Below are 17,970 nucleotides of genomic sequence, written 5' to 3' on the forward strand. Positions count from 1 at the left end.
TACAAGTCACCCCAGGGAATCCTCATTTTATTCTTGGTACAATGAGATGCCCTTTGGGTATCTCATCCTCTTTCACCCATAAACGACTATCCAAAAGGTAAGCTTTAGGGGACCAGAAGAAGTCAAAAGTACCAGGAAAAATGAATTTTCCCTTGACTTTATCAGTTCATATTTCATATGAAAAAGAGAGAGAAGGAGAGAGAGCCCCCAAACACTTTCAGCAGCTTCTTTTATATCTGAAAGGTGTGTTTTTGACACTCAGTCAATCAGTGGGTGCCATTAATCTGCATACTGTGTTACAAGAAGCTGCCTTTCTTCTCAATTTTTCCTTTTTCTTTTTGTTCTTGGGAAATTAATTCATGTCATTTCCATTTGAAATCCTATGGCATTTGACTGCACAGGCACTTAGAGGCACCTTTCTATGACCTGAAGCTTAGTTTAATGGCATTTCTTGTTGGCAGCACCTTAAGAAAAAAAAGAGTGTGGACTGGCAGGCCCCTCAGGTTGCTGATGTTCCTGATAGAAAATGGTTTGACATGTGAGGGGTGCCAACACAGTTGACTTTGGTGAGCAATACTGGCAATTTGGTTCTTAACATTTTTCCACTGCCATCTTTTGCTGTGACAGGAATATTCAAACAAGGGTTTGTAAGGTGTCATCAATTTCACTTTAGAATTGGGCTTCCTAAAAAGGCTGGAAACTTTGGGAGCATTTTCTGCAGTTACAGTCTGAGACAACTGATTTGTATCATGAAAGGTTGAATAATGTCGATCACGCCATTCTGCAGATCTACATGAAAGCCCTTCTCCAGGCAGACGTATCCCGATAAAAGTATAAAATTTAAGAGACCAAAGGGCCCTTAAAGGTCATCAGTCTAGCAAGCCCCAGACTTTAACACCTTGCACGTCATGAAAATGAATAGTGTACAGTGGCTCAGTGGAATGTTTCCAACTTTGGAAGTTGCCACATACTTACATTTTAAAACGTAACTAAATAAAACTAAGATATTATTGTTGCAAAATGATGGGAAAGAATTCATCACCAACTGGAGATTCAGTGAATTCATAGGACCAACCCACTCTGTTGCCCTTATACTTCTCATTTTGCTATAGTGCACCAGTGGAAATTTGACTAGGGAAAATATTCAGGAGATGCTTACCTAATCTAAACCTGCCTTAAGGATCCAGCCACCAGTTGCAGCCTGTGCTTGAACTCCAATGACAATCTTAGGGGGCAGCTCACTCCTTGCTCAGAAAGCCTTATTTTCAGGAAGTACTTTATTATACTGAATGGGAGTTGTGTATACACACACACACACGTCCATATGGACAGGTAAATGAGCATGCAAATTGGTGACATTTTTTCAGATTTTAACACTTAGCCTTTTTGATACCCATCTCCATCTTTCAGCCCCAAAGCTGCTGCCTTTGTTTGGATCTTCACAACCTCCCTTAGTTTCCTCCTTGCTCTCCTGTGTCTAAGTTGTTCTTCTTTTGCAATTTTCTTGCATCATGTCCTTTGGAATATCTTTTGAAATCCCCAAACTTATCATGTTACTCCCTAATTTAATATAAGGAGTATATGTTATATAAGGTATATTTCTCTCTGGAAATTGATGATGATATTTGGACAAACTTCCAAAAAAAATTTTTTTAAAAAAGGAATCTTTGATTGGGCTACGGTATGCAAGTTCATTTCTTGGCATTTTACCTCCTTCCCTGCCACACATTCTCCTTAAGCGCCAGCCCTAAAGTATTTGCAGTGCTCCTAAAGTACAAACAATGAATGTTTGTCAAATTCAAACTCAGGTCTATGTGATGCCGAACTTACTGCTCTAAGCAGTACTCCACTCTCTTTCCTTGGATCAAGCATATCTTTTTTCTGCGTATACACTAATCCTTTCTAAAAATGTAAGCATCACTGGGAGATGAAGAAACATTTCTAATCCTTTGTCTCTACATAGCACCCACTGAATTTGGTACTCAATAAAATTTTGTTAAATAAATGAATGGATTGGATTAGCTTGAACTAAATTGTTAATTAGCACTTATATGCATATTTGTTTATTGAGTATCTTTCCTACTAGAGAAGAAAAATACATAAGATGAGGCCTTAGGCTTATATAAAGAAGAATAAAAAAGGAAAAGACACCAATAGGAAGGCAGAGCTCTCCAAAGATAAGCTTTGCTCCAACATCATAATTTTGTCACTCTCTTTAACCATGGAGGTAAGAGAAGCAGAATTGAAAACTGAAAAGAGAAAAGCCAGTGGCCTTCTAAGTAGTCACTCAAGGAGTTCCTGTCATGGCTCAGAGGAAACAAAACTGACTAGCATCCATGAGGACACAGGTTCAATCCCTGACCTCACTCAGTGGGTTAAGGATCTGGCATTACAGAGTTCCTGTCGTGGTTCAGTGGTTAACAAATCCGACTGGGAACCATGAGGTTTCCGGTTCCATCCCTGGCCTTGCTCAGTGGGTTAAGGATCTGGCGCTGCCGTGAGCCATGGTGTAGGTCGCAAACGATGCTCGGATCCCGCATTGCTGTGGCTGTGGTGTAGGCCGGCGGCTACAGCTCTGATTCGACCCCTAGCCTGGGAACCTCCATATGCTATGGGAGCGGCCCAAGAAATGGCAAAAAAAGACCAAAAAAAAAAAAAAAAAAAGGATCTGGCATTGCCGTGAGCTGTGGTGTAGGTTGCAGATGTGGCTTGGATCTGATGTTGCTGTAGCTGTGATATAGACCAGTGGCTACAGCTCCAATTCAACCCCTAGCCTGGGAATCTCAATATGCCATATGCTGAGGAGATGGCTCTAAAAAACAAAACAAAACAAAACAAAAGTCACTCAAATCAATAAGAACAGTTAAAAAAAATCGAGGCATCATTAATAAGAGTTAAAGTAATAAATTACATGTTAACATACTCTTTCTCAATATTCTCGATTCATTTTCAACTTTATTAAGATATAATTGGCATATAACATATGCGAGTTTAAGATGTACAATATGATGATTTGATATATGTGTGTATTGTGAAATGACTCCCCAAATAAGGTGGCAGCTCCATCACCTCACATGATTCCATTTCATCTGTGTTTGTGTTGTGAAACCATTTAAGATCTACCCTCATAGCAGGTTTCAAGTATGTAATAACTAAAGTAACCAAGCTATACATTTGATTTCCAGAACTTATTCATCTTATAACTGGAAGTTTGTACCCCTTGACCAACATCTCCCCGTTTCTCCTACCCTCAGAGCCTGGCAACATCATTCTCTACTCTGTTTCGATGAGTTTGGCTTTTTTAGATTCTACATCCAAGGGAAATCATACAATATTTGTCTTTCTCTGTCTGACTTATTTCATTTTGCATAACACCTTCAAGGTCCAACCACGTTGTCTCAAATTTTCTATTTTCTTCCTTCTCATGATGGAATAACAAACATTCCATTATATACATATATTTTTTTCTTTATCCTTTCATCTGTCAATGGATAAGATTGTTTCTACATATTGGCTATTGTAAATAATGCTGCAATATACATGAAAGTACAGGTATCTCTTCAAGCTCCTAATTTCAGGAGTTCCTGCTGTGGCTCAGTAGTTAACAAACCCAACTAATATCCAGGAGGCTGCAGGTTCAATCCCTGGCCTTGCTCAGTGGGTTCAGGATCCTGCGTTGCCATGAGCTGTGGTGTAGGTCACAGACGTGGCTTGGATCTGGTGTTGCTGTGGCTGTGGAATAGGCTGGCAGCTATAGCTCCATTTGGACCCCTAGCCTGGGAACCTCCATATGCTGTGGGTGCAGCCTTAACAAGACAAAAGAACTTGGAGTTCCTGTAGTGGCTCAGTGGTTAACAAATCCAACTGGGAACCATGAGGTTGCATGTTCGATCCCTGGCCTTGCTCAGTGGGTAAAGGATCCAGCGTTGCCGTGAGCAGGTCATAGACATGGCTCGGATCCAGCATTGCTGTGGCTCTGGTGCAGGCCGGGGCTACAGCTCTGATTATACCCCTAGCCTGGGAACCTCCATATGCTGCGGGAGACACCCTAGAAAAGGCAAAAAGACAAAAACAAAGACAAAAGACCAAAAAAGCTTCTAATTTCACTTCTTCCATATATATGCCCAGGAGTGGAATTGCTGGATGATATGGTAGTCTATTTTTAATTTTCTGAGGAAACTGTATATTGTTTTCCATAGTAATGGAACCAATTTACATTCCCACCAACAGTGCACAAGGGGTCCTTTTCCTTCGTACACTGGCCAACATTTCTTACTCTTGTTTTTTGGATCAGGGTGATTCTAGCAGGTGTGATTTGCTTTTCTCGGGTGATTAGTGAGAGAACGTCTTTTCCCATACCTGTTGGCCGTCTATATGTCTTCCCTAGAAAAAATGTCTACTCGGGCCTCTGTACTGTGACATAATTTTTACCCTCGTGGTATTTCACTTGAAGTGAAAGTACGAACGTCTATAAAAATTCATAAAATTTTCATAAAAATTCTTTTCAGGAAGATTGTCAACTAAAGGTTGCAGTAAAATGTCAAACACTCAATTCATTAACAGTCCCTCAGTGTTCACTCAGTTCAATAAGAGCCATTTCAATAAGACACAACTCACAATTTTCATCTGCTACGGGGATATTTATTTTATGTCTCACTTACCTACAGAACTCATGTAATTGTTGGTGAGTTTAAAGATCCTCTCTGATTTTGGAGTAAACTCTGAGCAGTATATCTTTTATATATTATAAAAGAGACATGTAGTATATGTTTATTTTTGGTGTTTGAAGAATTATTTCATTCAAGTGATAAGGTATTTCCATTATCTGTGTAAATACAATAAATTATTTTTAAAAATCTGCAACATCTACTAGACCATCATTTGCTTCCCTCAAAAATGTGGTGTATGTTAGAAATCGGGGCATTTAAAAATGCAGATTGTTTAACATTATTTTCATCATGTGCCACTAAATCAGCTGGAAGCCTGGAATCACAGATGTGCTAATGCATCTTCAATAGGAAGAGAACTGAATTTTGAAATCTAGGCACTTCGTTTCCTGAAAACACAATAGTAATATGGTGGGGAAAACAAGGCTATCATTTCTTGAATCTGCACTGCATGGCTAATGCTGAGATAAAGTGACCTTCTTTAGGAGTTGTTTAGTATCAAGCGCTGATTTAGCTAGATAAAATGCAGCTGTCTTCCCAAATTACACAACTGGATTCACACCACCTACTAATTCCTGGTGGAGTTTTAAGGATACCGTTATGGGCAATTTTCTTCTCAGTGCAAAGAATCCCAATTCAGACAGTACAAAGATGCCACCGTATAGTTTCTATGCACAAATAGCATCTTTCCTGGAAACATCTAATAAATGAGACTGAGATCTATAAGGTCTTGGGTAACCATTTTAAAAGATTTCTAAAATGTAATTGGTTGCCAAATTGTCATACAGTTGTTTCTTTCAGCTTTTTTTTTTTTTTCCCCCCCATGCTCAGGGCATGTGGAAGTTCCCCTGGGCCAGGGTTCAGTCCGGGGCCACTGTAGTGCAAATGGCAGATCCTTAACCTGCTATGCCACAAGGGAATTAATTCCCTCAACTTTCTTCTTTTTACTCTCAGTCAGTCCTCAAATTTGTTGTGTCCCCCAGGGTCATCTAAGAAAGGAAATATTGTCCCTCAAAAGGCTCCCCCTTCATTCATGCTCTTCCTTCCCGGAGACATCCTCTGTGCTTGATATACTCCTGGAAAGAACATTTTAAGACTACCTTTGAAGGAGTTCTCTTGTGGTGCAGGGGTTGTGTCACGGCTATGGTATGGGTTAGATCCCTGTCCCAGGAACTTCTGCATGCTTCATGAGCAGCAAAAATCTGGACTCTCTTGCTCTCTGCCTGTCATCTAATAATCTGAAAATCGCTCCCATAACTGAGTAGATAATTTAGCTAAGCTTTAGCCCTGCTAATCTTTGGGCAATAAATTTTTTTTCCTTTTTTCTTAGAATGAACCTCATCCTGTGTTCTCTGGCTATGGGCTGAGCAATTCTGCATCCATCAATCGCAGACTAACATTTTTGAAGCGTTGTACAAGTTTAGTGTTCTTATATGTGAAATCCCCTGGGGCTGCCCCCATAGTGAGGTGGTGACTGCCTCCTCTGCCACCCCAGCTCTTTCCACTTATTTCTGGTAATATTCTAATGTTTTAGCACCAGTGTGTCTAATTAGCATACATACTATCTACCCACCTTCCTCCCATAACCAAGTAAACGGGGTATTCATCTACTCATTCAAAATATATTTGGATGCCATAGGGCCAGGCACTGTGCTAAGTAATAAAGGTACCAGTAAGTGTTGAATTCCAGTACTTCTGCAAGTTGATTAGTAATGCACCCCCCCACACACACACACTTATCTGTAAGTTTATTTGAGGCTTTCTCATTTCTAAAAGCTATTCCTAAGAACTCTTTATGATTTAGAATATGGATCCTTGTGCTATGCCTTGCAAATAGTTTTCCCAGTATCAGTTGTATTTTGTTATTATACATATTTTCCTTTATTATTTCTTCCTTTAAATTTTGTCATCAGATTTTTCTTTCTTAGAAGCTATCAGGTCCTAGGGAGGGGGTAGGGTAGATGAGAAGAAAGACTAGTGCAAAGAGTAATTTGCACTCGTAAATAATTTGGTGAGAATTTGGTAATAAAGTAATCAGTTTAGAATCTGGCAGATGTGCAAGACATTCCTGAATTAGCATCAACAGATGGGTTCAGGAATGTGGAGGTAGCAGAGGAGTTAGTGATAACTTCCACAATACCTGGCAAATAATGGGAGGTTAATACTCATCTATAGAGACAGTGACTGATTGAATGCAGAGAATTATCTTTATGGCAAACCCTGGTAATCATTTTTAAGGAAACTTGTTATTTGTAAAGGACAGGTGTTTGTGGTTCATTGCAATGATCACTTTGGTTTTTGCTCTTCTTTTTTTTTTCATATAACTTTACGGTGGCCTCCCATTGTAGGTGGCAGGATCTGCTCCAATCCTTGGTGATGGGTACAACCTAGTGATTTGCTTTAACCAATGGGAAGTCAGCAGATCTGATGCACACAGCAGATCTGATGCACACTTGAAAAAGTACATTCTACTTGCTCTTTTGGACTTCTGCTTTTGCCAAGAAAAGTTGTGGCTTAAGCTAATGAAGAGAGAAATACACAGACGGAAGTTGAGTTGTCCCAGTGACCTTAGCTTAGATTGTTCTAGATCCAGTATCAGTGAGCTCAGTCAAGATCCGAAGACCCACTTAACTCATCTCAGACTGGCCAGTTGATTTCTGAGAAATTATAAATGATTAGTGTTTTCAGCTACCAATTTTGAAATGGTTTATTACATAGCAATAACTAACTGATATAGAAGTTATAATTCTCTGCTTAAATTATTTTGTTTAGTGGAAACTTTTCTTAGTTTTTCTACTTAATTGCAGTACATATTTCATTTCTAACATTTTATATACTACAGTAAGAATAATCAGTAAAAGACAGAAGAGTGTAGGTTCCTCCATTTCCTAATGTCTTTAATCTTAGGCAATTCATGTATTCAATTATGTACATAGTATTAGAAATATTAAAAAAAAATGCCCTCATGAAATCAACCATGATTTACTGGGGATGCAGACATGAGCAAACGATTTGCATCCAATGTAATAAGTAATAATGGGAAGTATTTATTACAATGATGATCTCTGAAGCAGAATAACCTGAGTTAAAAATTTTACTTCTGGATTTCCTTCTGTGGTACAGTGGGTTAAGAATCAATTGCAATGGCTCAGGTCGCTGCCTGGGCACAGGTTCAGTCCCCAGCTGGCAAGTAGGCTAAAGGATCTGGTGTTGCTGCAGCTGCCATATAGGCTGTCCCTATGGCTTGGATTCAGTCCTGGCTCAGGCACTTCTATATGCTGCAGGTGTGGCCATTAAAAAAAAAAAAAAAAAAACTTCTGTTACTTCCTAGTTGGGGGCCCTTACCGAACCTCAATTCCATTTTCACTAGTTATAAAATGGGATGGTAACTGTCCCTACTTCCTAAAATTGTTGGTAGGATTACCTGTGCTGACATTCACAATATATTTGGACCTATGCTTGGCACTCATAACCGATCATTAAGCGCTGGTTTTATTTAAACATTTTTAAAGCATGAAGGCACAGTAAAGTAAGACCATACAGGCCGGAAACTGGGTGTAGGTGTAGTAGAGAAGATACTTTTTAAAAAAGTAAATTTGCAAATCTACTTGGACTTTAGTATCTTCATCTACATTTCAAGGAACAAAGAATAAAATGACTATTAGGATACCTTCTAATTATGAAATACAATTTTCAGACTATTGTCTAACACATATAATAAGTTCCCACTCAATACTGGCATTTGATCATTAAAGTAGTTTTCCAAAGAAGTTGGTCTGATGAAGTTAATTCACATGCCATTCATTATGCAAGAAGTAGGCTTGTCACAATTATCTCACAGGGCATTCTGGTCCCTTTTAATAGTATTGGGAGTGAAAAGGGAATATTCATTCCCAGAATTTGTAGCCTAAAGACTCAAATCTTAAGTATGGGTTGTGTTCAACTAGAGTCACCTACGGGCTAGTAGATCAAATTAATAAACACAATAGATGCATTCATACTTTCTGTTTTTAAAGCCAAGTTGCTTGAGCTTACTCTGTTTGCTATTTTGTACTTTTGATTACAAGAAGCTGTTCTCTGCTGTTTGTTAAAGATTGCACCAAGTAGAGTTAACAGCACACAGTGAAAGAACACAATTGTGCTTCCCCATCCAAATGCCTACAAATCAGGAGAGGAGAACAAACATCGAATTCTCAATGTCCATAAAAAAGTACCTGCCATGTGAGCACTGTGCCCCTCTTTTCCTAAGTCGTCTCATTTTAATGGAATCAGTCCTGTCCGTTCTTTTGGTGACTAAATAGGCTAATGGGAAATGTGACAACATGATCAATCCATTGTCCCTCTTTGGGCAATTATTTCCTCTAAAAGAACTTTTAGAAATAATTTTACTTCAACACATATGCTGTCATTGTTGATAGTACCTGGCAACTGCTACTGAATAAACATCTATATTTATGCCATTATTTAATGATTTAGTTTGCCTGTGCATGTATATGACAGTTAACGTGTTGACTGCTTATTTCAGTTCTCTTTGAGTAAGGTCATCTTTCATTGAAAGATGGCAATTCTCTTTCCCCCACAGGGTTAGGCATTCACCTCTGGGATTCAGTGCAGATCATAACCGCCTGCATGCCTTTGGCCTATGACTGCCTGACATACTTCCCAAACCTAGAAACTGTAGCAAAACTGGAAGAATTGGAATGGAGTAGAACTGGGTTCAAGACTTGTCTATGTCATTTACCAAGTATATGGCTTTAGTAGCATTTTCTCTGTCTTTAAAAATCTCTCAGGGGGTTGTTTTGAGTTTTAAATAAGGTGATGTATATGAGAAGTCAGAAAAAAAAAAAAAGAGAAAAAGCAAAAAAGAACATGCCTTATGGATGCCCAATAATGACTGGTTGAGTCTGAATCAAAAATCAGAGGCCCAATGACTGATTAAAAGTTAGACAGGGTGAGTGGGTACGTCAAGTGGGAAGAGAGACTGCCACTGCCCAACAGAGAGGTAAATGGGGAAAGAAAGAATTTCCTTTTTCTTTATGGTAAATAGCAATTCTCTTTCCCCCACAGGGTTAGGAATTCACCTCTGGGATTCAGTGCAGATCATAACAGCCTGCATGCCTTTGGCCTATGACTGCCTGACATACTTCCCAAACCTAGAAACTATAGCAGGTCTGCTGATCCTTTGCTGCTGCTTTGTTTGACAGATTAGTTCACTGCAGAAGGCTTTAAATAAGTCTGGTAGGTAGCTAATAATCATCTTTGAGAAACAAATCACTGGCCTGCCCCTTGCTGTCCAAGTCCCCAGAAAGAAAATTTTCATTTCAAATGGCTTCTAGCTTACTTCAGAACCAGAAGGTAGACTCCTTTGAAGCTATCTAGAGTGACTAGTAGGATTTTTAATGGTTTATTAGTTGATAAACTGTAATTGGCACATGAGGGTAAAAGCTTCAAGAGACAAATTAGGAGTTCCCACTGTGGCACGACAGGATCATTAGAGGTGTCTCTGGAGAGATAGGATGCAAGTTTGATACCTAGCCCCAGCATGGTGGGTTAGGGATCCAGCATTGCCACATCTGTGGCCTAGGTCAAAACTGTGGTTCTGATCCCTGGCCGGGGAACTCCATGTGCCTATGCCTCAGGGCGGCCAAAAAAAAAAAGAAAGACAAATTAAACTTATAGTCAACTCCCCACTAGTGTTTTGAATCAATGAATATAGCATTCATTCAAAAATAGAAGCAATGCCATTACCCCTTAACAAATTCACATTTTGACGCAATTCATAACTACATCAACATTCTCCAAAAAGATAAATAAATCACAATCCAAGTGTAAAGAAAGACCTTTCCTCTTTTAGGTGCTGACATCTGAAATACATATTACAGTATGTGCTTAGTATCCAAAGAAACATGTATATGTAGTTCTTTTTATTTTTTAACTCTACATGAGAAAATACTCATGTACTATAAAGAGAACAGGAAAAAAAAAGAATTTCTGGTGTGAAATTAGATATGCTGCTAATGTTCCCTTAGTAAAAATTTTTCTCCCTTTTTTTGAATGTCACTTATCATTATGATTTGTAACTTAAAGACTCAATCTTAAGTATAATAATGTGCTTTAAAAGAGCAGTCTACAGGCTCTTCGAAACTGCTTTCAAACCAAGTGCATCTTCTGATCTCTCAAATTAAAGTAAATAAGAGCAGAGGTCATTTATTATGCAACCTGAAACAGAGAAATATTTATTTTCCTCCTTCCTCCAACATACATAATATTTTATTGTTTGAATTAGCATTTTGTCTATTCCACATCTGTCTCAAGGTCACATACCTGAATGGCATGAAGAATGATAAGGTTACAGAAAAGACCTTGTGACAGTTGTATCATGAGAAAGAAACCAACATAAATATATTATTAATGATACTCTTATGTGGACCCCTCCATATTTTTAAGACCCAGTGAAGTTGAAATATGCCACCTGCCCCCTACATGAGTTGATGGAAATGCCCAGAACCGGCAGCAAGGGATGTTGGAATTGAGTTGTCAAACTGTCCTGGATGTCTTGTACAAACTGAACAGACCAATTTACTGCAACACTGAAGAGGCTGAAGGCTCCTCTCTTGCCTTTACAGTGTTTCCTTCTTGTGAGATTATCCTGCTGGACCACACAGGCTCCCTCCCTAGCAGCATTTCAGCTCCTCTTCCCAATACCTTCTGATGAGTGGATCCTAGGTAATGGTACTGTGTTAAGCCTTACCTGGGGCCAGCCTGCTTGCCTAGGGAAGGAAGAGGCTCTTGTCCAGCTGTCTGAAAGCAACAGCTTTGGGTGTTGGCTAATATTTTTGAATCCTAGTGGTGACTTGATTTCCATGCCTTCCCCTTTGTAGCCCCAACTCCTGGCTTTCTGGATGAAAACAAGCAGGCTTTTAGAAAAAAAAGAAAAATGACAACTTCTCCCACACAATCCCTTAGTTTCTTTGCCTATTCCTAACCTCCAAGTGTGGGGGTTGCCTTGAAACGCAGTTGTTCTGGCTTTGCCCTCCAGGTGGCAGCAGTGTCACACCGCTGAGGCTCCAATCCCCTCTTCCCTGACTTCAAGTGTTAATGCAATTGACCAATCAGTGCTAAGATGATGGGAGGTAATTGGGTAATTGTATTTTACTGATCACAAGCAGAGAAAGGGAAAGGGAAAGGGGAAAGAAAGAGGGGCAGAAGAGGAAAGGGGACCGCAGTCCGAGAGGAGATTTGGGGATCTAGGACCTAAACCGTCGAGACGTGGCATTGGCCAAGAGACAGAAACTGCCGCCGGCACTGGGAGCGCATTTATTATTTGGGGGGAAAGGAGAAGAGAGAGGAGCGGGCAGGGAAGGAAGAGAGTTGCAGCAGAAGTGGATGGAAGGGGACCGGGGTTTCCGCCGCTCTGGGAGCCACGAGCCGGGGCGATGGCGCTAAGGACCGCGCGGAACAGCTGCGCTCCTGGGAACGCGTCTCCTCGAGGAGGACTAGCCGGCATCGGGAAGGTCTGCGCGAAGAGGAACCAACTTGTGGCTCCAAAATGTACCCGACGCAGCTGGAAATGAGATCAAAGCTGCAGTTTCATTCGAGAAGGATGAGAGGAGCCAGCGACTAGGAATTTTTTTTTAACCTCCTTCGTTCCCTTTTCTATTTTTCTATTTTCTTTCCTTACTATTTTTCATTTGCCTAACACTCCGTCGAGCCCCTCACTTCGCCCTCCCTGTTTGAAATAAAAGCCCAGTTTGAACTTCTTTCGTCGCGGCGCCCCCGGACCCGCTGCCCCGCTGATGGAGGAGACGGGGACCCGGGAGCTGTCAGGGGCCACCGGCGAGGGACCGCGTCACGCGTCTCCCCCGTGAGCCTGGCCCTGTTCGTGGAGTTCTGCAACACCTGGAGGATCTGGACCGGGGGCCGGGGGGTGGGGGCGGGGACAGAGGACGAGAAAGCCACCCCGAGCCTTGAAAAAAAAAAGAAGTGGCGGGGGGAAGGAATGGATTTCTTCTTGACAGCTGACGGAGCCTTGAAATTTTCCTCCACTACCTCCGCCCCCGCCCCCGCCCCCGCCCCCCGCACTCCATTTAACGTGAGATTATGAAATTGCAGAGGCGGTGGAGGGAAGGAGACAGGATATAACAGAGTTTGGAGGGAGAGGGGAAGGTGGCTGGCCGGGTGGTTGAAATCAAAAATCCAATTGCGCACTGGGTTGTGATGAGAAATCTAATCAGATCTTTGGAGAAGGGGCCGGCCGGAAGGGTGGCGAGTGGGGGAAGTTGATCCCCAAATTCTTCGAAAGGGGGGTGCTGGGGAAAAGAATCGGCGATCTAAAAGACTTTTTTTTTTTTTTTTTTTTTTTTTTTTTTTTGGTGGCGGTGGCGGTTGGGTGCGTTGCAAAAATGAAGGATGCGGGACGCAGCTCTCTCTTGGAACCGAACGCAGTGGATAAACTGATTGTGCAAGAGAGAAGGAAGAAGGAAGCTTTTTCTTGTGAGACCTGGATCTTAACACAAAGGTGTATATGTGCACACAGGGAGCCTTGAAAAATGAAATAAAGCAGTGTCAGACCCACGGGAGTTGATGTGTTCGGACATAAATAAATAATAATAAAACAGCTTGCCCCCCCCCAAAGGATGATTGGAAATGGAGAACGGAGAAGCCACAAAGGAAAAGTATGTTCATTTTTTTCTATAAAGGAGGAAGTAAGCCAAGGAGATATTTTTGGAATGAAAAGTTTGGGGCTTTTTTTAGGAAAGTAAAGACTTGACATGGTGGTGGTGTTTTCTTTTTCTTTTTGAATTTCCCACAAGAGGAGAGGGAATTAATAATACATCTGCAAAGAAATTTCAGAGAAGAAAAGTTGACCGTGGCAGAATGAGGCATTGATTGGGGGAGAGAAACCAGCAGAGTACCGTTGGATTTGTGCCTGTGTTGACTAAAATTGACGGATAATTGCAGTTGGATTTTCTTCAGCAACCTCCTTCCCCCACCCCCCTCTTTTTTTTTTTTTTTTTTTCTTTTTTCCTTTTTGGTGTCAAGATCATGCGTTTTCGCTTGCTCTTAACCACCTGGATTTCCATCTGGATGTTGCTGTGATCAGTCTGAAATACAGTGAGTGACCTCTTTTTTTTCTTATTTATTGATGAAGAAAATTCCATTCATATAGCATTCCTGGTCCCTTTATCCTTTTGCCCCCCCCCTCCCTCCCGTGGTATGGTGCTATCTGGGGCCAGAAAATAGGGAGAAGGTGGCCCACGCATTTGCTCCATCAGTCTGTGCTCCCTGATAAGCCGGTTTGCTATAATGATGCAGGTTGTCTGCATCCTGGGCAAACGCCTTTGCCAACGTTCATCAGGAAGAAAAAAAAAAAAATCTCCCCAAGAGAGCTGCTGCAGTGTGGGGTGTCTTGTGCTGTGTGATTGACACTCTAGAATGCATTTAAGTTGCATGGCAGCCCTGGGAGTTAGATTCACAAATGTTTAGCCATTGGAAATCGAAGGGACCCAATTTAAATTTCATTATCCAACTTGACATTGCAGATCAACAGAATGTGTTAACCCCAAAATATGATAATAAACCAAGCAAATGAAGGATGGCTTCTGGCCGGTGCGTGGGTGAAGGGAGGGAGATTGGGATGGGGAGGAAGTGGTAGAGTGAGGTGGCTGCTCTGCCTCCCTCTCTTGCAAACACCGACTAGAATGTGGTCTTCGGAATATCTCGATTCTCACCAGGGCTAAGGATGACAGGAGGACCCAATATTCTTCCTCCCCACCCCCTTCTAACCACTTCTGTGGGCAATAGGGAGGTTGTACATGCAGGTGCCTTGGGCAGTTAGTTGTCTTCAGTTTTGCCAGATACCTTCCCAACATTACCAGTGTAGCCTCAAAAAAAAAAAAAAAAAAAAAAAAAAAAAAAAAAAAAAGGCAGAAATTTAGTGTCCTGTGGTAACTTAGATAAAGATCTGTGGATTGAGCATTACTGCTTCTCCTATGCCAACTTTGTCTTGGGGGAAAGAGGCCAAAAAAGAAACATTTTTTTTTCAGAGGTTGAAAAGGCTTAGAGAGCCTGAGAGCCTGTAAAATTGCCCCTCTTTCCATCTCTTTCTCCCCCCATGGCTGCTAGGGTCACGGACCTGGCTCTCCTTTATTTTTATTTTTTAGCAGAACTCTGCCTCTCAGTCTCCTGTATATCTCTCCAGGGCCTTCTATGGGAATCATAGACTCATATAACTTTACAGCCAGAAGACTCCCCAGAGGTCTTATGCCAATAAAAAAGGAAACTGAGGCCTGGAGAAGCCGTAACTCTTGGTTAATGGTCCAATCCTATGAGACAGGGGGACTCACAGGAGCCTTGGAAGAGCAGACAAAAGTCAGTTTGGGATCCAAACCGGACAGGAACCAGCCAGAGGGGGAAAGATTACTTCTCTCCCCACAGCTGCCATTTTTATTTAGAAGGGTCAAGGAAGGTACTTCTCCGGAGAGCTTGAAATAAATTCCTGACACTCTGGACCTCAAGGGTAGCTGGTCTCCAACATGCATATCTTTTCTTAGTCACTTTTTTTTTTTTTTTTTTTTAAATAGAAGAGCTCTGATAACTTTAACTTTAATACTATTTGGGGAAAATAAAGACAGATCCACAACTCTGGCCTATCCCAAAGGAGATGAAAGGCAGCAGTCTCCTGGGTCCCTACTTGGTGGTGGGCACATTTAATTGAGTGAGTGATAGTCCCTGGAGAGGCATTAAAGAACCGTGGCATTCGATTTATATGAGAGGACGATAATGGAAACCAGAAACTCCCTGCTAAAAGCATCTGAGTCTGTTCTTTCACTCACTTCATCTATACTTATCCTTTTCATTACCCTTTAACTAAACTAGCCTACCTCTAAGCACTTCTCTAATTTATTTTTCTGGTCACATGTTTCTTGTTGGGACACAGATCAGGCAGTAAATTACCAACCTATGAAAATAATCATGCAGGGTTTTGTTTTGGTTCCCATTGTGTCCCCCCCCACCCCCAGACGCCTTGTAGGCTTCTGTATATTGTGCAATTCTTGCAAAATTTTTCTTGTTTTGTTTTTACATGATCCTGGCTAAATTATCAGTTGTGGTCCTAGATTGACTCAAGTTGTGTTACGTTCCTCTTCAATTGCAACTTCACACAACGGACAAAAGAGCGAGGAAGAAGGAAAAAAAAAAAAAAAAGTACTCTGAGGGTTTTGACTGCTTAGTTCAGCTCTGGGCTTTACCTGGGAAACCCAGCCTTGCAACCATCTGGGCTCTACCAATCAGAGGAAGGTTCCCACCCCGCTCTTTCTTTTCTTTTGCCATCAAAATTTCTTCATTGCAAGTCCACTTGGACCTCAAAGTGCATTCCAGTCCTTCACGTTGTCACCCCCTCTCAGTATCCTCCACTTTTCCACCTACCCACAAACTTTACTGACAGAGAGGGAAGGAGGAGGGAAGGGGGTGGGGGGTAGGGAGAGAGAGAGAAAATATGAATGTGCTTAAAACTGTGGGCTGAAATGTGTCCTCCCACCCACCTCCACGTAAACATGTTCTTCAAATCTGGAGATGACGGAGCGTCTAAGGATGTCATCTTTTTTCACGCTGGTGAATCATTTCATCAGTATCACATTAGGGACACACGGCACAGACTGGGGTTTTGGTTCCTTTGCTTTGGCAGTCAGAGTTGGCTTTGCATTTTTGGTAACCTGTTTGTGGGCTGATGAAAAAATTATGGCCGTGGTAGATCAGAAATTTATTTTGTGAACTTCTTTCAGGACCGTTCTTGGAGTGACATTTGTGAGCAGGTAGCTGTACACTGGAAATCTGCCGAGGACCACAGGCCCAGAAAGCTGCCGGGTTTTGCTTTTCAAATATTGTCCTTTTCAAATGTCACCCTCGTCTAACTTAACAGCTGGGCACTTTGATCAGTACCTTGAATTTCCCTGGCCCTCAATTTTCTCATCTGTGGGATGGGAATAATATCAACAAATTAGAATTCAACAAATTAGCATTGTGAATTAAAAGTAATAATATGCAAAGCCCCAACATAATAGTCCCTCCAAGGAGATCTGTTTGTTACGGTTGTTCTGGGATTAATTTGGATTAACTTCCTGGGAATGAATACAGGCCGGCTAGGCACTTCACAAATTCTCATGGCTACTTTTAAGAACCAGAGAATGTGCAACTGACCTTACAGTAGTTGCCATATTTTTCTTTTGATGTCTTAAGGAGAGAGTCCTTACACTATATCATTTTAGATATGAAATGCTGCTTCCAGCTAGAAATTGAAAATCAAGGTTTTGTCCTTAAATTATAGGGGAAAAAATCTCGGCAAAAATCACACTTCAATGAGATTTTAGGGGAAAAAAATGCTATTACTGTGTTGTGTGTTCTTTCGGTATAAAGATTGCAGAAAACAGCTCCTGTCTATTGAATGTGTAATTTTGGCTACATATTACATTGCCTGGACAAGGACTGCACAAAACAAATGCAGATTTCTAGGCAATTGTATAATTGAATTGGTGTAAAATTGTCCCCAAGTTTATGATTTGGATTTATGGTCTTCCTAGTTATAACAAATCAAATCCTATGTTATTTAAAAATCTTTACTTTTTGAAAGGATAAAGGCCCAGCAGAGTGTCTGGAATTAGATCTCGTGTAGACATATGCGCCTTTTTGTTTGCATGTGTGCATCTGCCAACACCAACTTGCCAGTGGTTTTCTGAGGCTGCCAATCATGGTCATTGCTCATAATTCCATTCTCTACACCAGCAGTCCTGTGTTCTGTCCATTTCCTAAATGTGCTTCTGCAAACCTGTTCTCCCTCTGAGGGAAAAAGAATCCTACTGTTCTAACTATTGTTATCCTTGATGTCACATCTGTGGATAACAGAATGGTCAGGCTGAGGAGTTGCCCACTGGATTTTTATACTGCTTCTTTTTAATTAAGAAAATAGTTTGAATTCTCTGTTAGCTTGGGAAAAGCATCCTAAAGTTAACCATTGTCATTGATCTTAGGAAGAGATGGGGACCATCCATGGACATTCTTACCATTTTATTAATTGTACTTTTTGGTGTGCTTCTTAAAGGCAATTAAGAAATTTGATAAACTTGAACTCTGGCATTCTAAGTGAATTTGAATACTCAGCTTTCCACTGAGTCACATGTGTTAGATGAGCCATTAACCGCTCTGAGCCTGTTTGCTTATCTGTAAAGTAGATCTAAAAAAATAAAAAAATAAATAAAGTAGATCTAATGACAACCACATGGAACTGACTGCTATGAGGATGAAATCA

The 17,970-nt window shown here is 41.0% G+C and overlaps 1 protein-coding gene across 15 annotated transcripts in view; it reads left to right on the forward strand.

Moving 5' to 3' along the window:
• LRRC4C (leucine rich repeat containing 4C) overlaps positions 1–17,970 on the forward strand; it is a 1,216,912-nt gene that overhangs the window by 1,028,663 nt on the left and 170,279 nt on the right. For 10 of the 15 annotated variants that reach the window (XM_021085270.1, XM_021085271.1, XM_021085272.1 and 7 more), the window contains one exon: positions 13,076–13,781. The exons of 4 other annotated variants lie outside the window; for them this stretch is intronic. The gene's annotated coding sequence lies outside the window, so the exon portion shown is untranslated. Of the gene's footprint in view, positions 1–10,547; positions 12,532–13,075; positions 13,782–17,970 lie in introns of those variants that run through there. One more of the 15 variants, XM_021085269.1, reaches the window with a different exon arrangement.

Source organism: Sus scrofa, chromosome 2 (assembly GCF_000003025.6).
Source record: "Sus scrofa isolate TJ Tabasco breed Duroc chromosome 2, Sscrofa11.1, whole genome shotgun sequence".
NCBI lineage: Eukaryota > Metazoa > Chordata > Mammalia > Artiodactyla > Suidae > Sus > Sus scrofa.